This window comes from Cygnus olor, chromosome 2, assembly GCF_009769625.2.
Source record: "Cygnus olor isolate bCygOlo1 chromosome 2, bCygOlo1.pri.v2, whole genome shotgun sequence".
NCBI lineage: Eukaryota > Metazoa > Chordata > Aves > Anseriformes > Anatidae > Cygnus > Cygnus olor.
The window spans coordinates 99,565,290-99,567,306 of NC_049170.1; positions in this window are offsets into that span (position 1 = coordinate 99,565,290).

Sequence of the window (2,017 nt, forward strand, 5' to 3'; positions counted from 1 at the left end):
CTTGTGCTGGTGTGGTCTTTGGTTCTTACCCACAAGCTCTTAAGTACTTCGTTTTATGTCCCATGGCAAAGCTGCATATACTCAAGACATGCTTTTGTAGTGTGATTCCTCCTACATGCCTGCCCACCCTATCTTTCCTAGGGACCTTCTTCTGTACCTCCATGGGAGCTAACTCACAATTTCTCAATTAATCCCAGTAAGGCTACAACTGTGCACTGACTTCTGCAAGTCATGCTGTTTCTGTAGGAGAAGTGTGAGAATCTCCCCTTTCATGCTCACCCCTAGACATGTCTGCTCTATCCCTTGTGTCCCCAGCTTTCCTTCATATTAAAGTAGCTTTCACCTGGTATGTCTAATTTAAGTTCATATCTTTTGATTTACTTAAGTAGGGAGAGGAAAGAAGTTCTCAAAATTTAAGCACTCACTCAAATATAAAATTATGGATTCTATTTTGCAAACACGCTCCAATTTGGCAAAGTAGATCCTACAGTTCAGGAAACATCAAAAGTAAAGCTGCCTCTGAAACTTTTAGTGCTTTCATATGCACTATAATATGTTTGTGCAACTCTTTCTAGTTGGAACCTTGCCTCATTTAGATGGACTGCCTAGTGACAGAGACAGCTGTTCATGTTTATTTTCATCCTTGCCCTTAAACAAATGGACTTTCTCATTCTCAGTATGCTGGTTTCACAGCCTGTGGTCCATTTGTCTACTAAAGGCCCAAACTACTCTCAAACTGATAAAAATCTGAATCACGTTCATTAACTTTACTGGATTTATTCCAGATTTACAAGGCAATTACAGTTAGAATTGTGTTGTAAATAAGGTGCAGATGCTGGCATCTGCAGATAAGGCAAAGAAGTGTGTGATTCATACACTAGGTAGGGCTGGAATAATCTCGCTGAACGTCAACTCATTTTGACATGCACCAGATAATTCTTCCACACTATGAAATAAGAATTCTTAAAATGCTTTTTAGTATTGTGAAATATCAGTTCTGGGCAGCGTTGTTTCCATGTATTTGTTAGAAGGTGCTTGGTCTAAATTAGGGCTGTGGATTTGAATTGAATTCAGTAGGCTAAATCATGTGCAGGTGAACAAGTTGCTCTTTATACTTTCAATTTGCAGCTAGCTTTTGCTTTTGCATCCTTACACCACTTGCTCCTCCATTTGGTCAAGGAGATGACATGTTGGGTAGGTGTTGTGGGGAAACCTGTAGGAAGACGTAAGGATCTAACTGATAGCTGATAAGTCACTTGCAGTCAAAGAGTTTAGGTTGTATATACAAACGTGTATTTGGTGTTTCTGAACTTTTGGATTTTGTTCACGTAAGCTTTCATTCGAATTTCTTAGCCATCAGGAACTAATATCAGTTGAATGATTTAAAAAAAAAAAAAAAAAGGCTAACTTAAAGGTATTTTTAACTAGCCCATTTACAGTCATGTTTCCTTCCAAGTTTGGTTGATGTTGTGGCATCATGCCTTTGCAATGAGTGCCTACTATCAGGGCCTAGAGAGCACCTGAGAGCACTAGTCATCCTGACCAGCCTCACCTGGGGTCTCCATCTGTGGTGAGGAGCTCCAGTCAGAGCTCGGGCCTAGACCCACAGTACAGGCCAGTAGCCCTGCCTGCTGCAAGCCTGATCTGGTGACTGGATGTTGCGGTTTGACCCTTGGCCCAGCCCTACCTCACCTTGTGTAATGAGCTCCAGCCTCTGCTACTGTCACCAGCCTGGCTCTGCTCAGGGCCTGTGGCCACAGCTTGGCTTCCCTTGTGGAGCAGCCCCATGCTTCCTGCTCCCTGATACCTGTCTTCAGTCCTTCCTCTGTACTGCTGAGTGGTAGAATGAGCTAATGAGAGCTTTCTAAGTTCTTTTAGGCACAGAGGGAATAGTAACACATCTAGGATAAATGTTTCAAATTAACAAAACCATAATGTCAGAAGAACTAGCAAAAGGCTTATTATGCTGGAATAATTTACACATCTATAGCAAGTGTCTGCTAATGTTTTAGTGAAA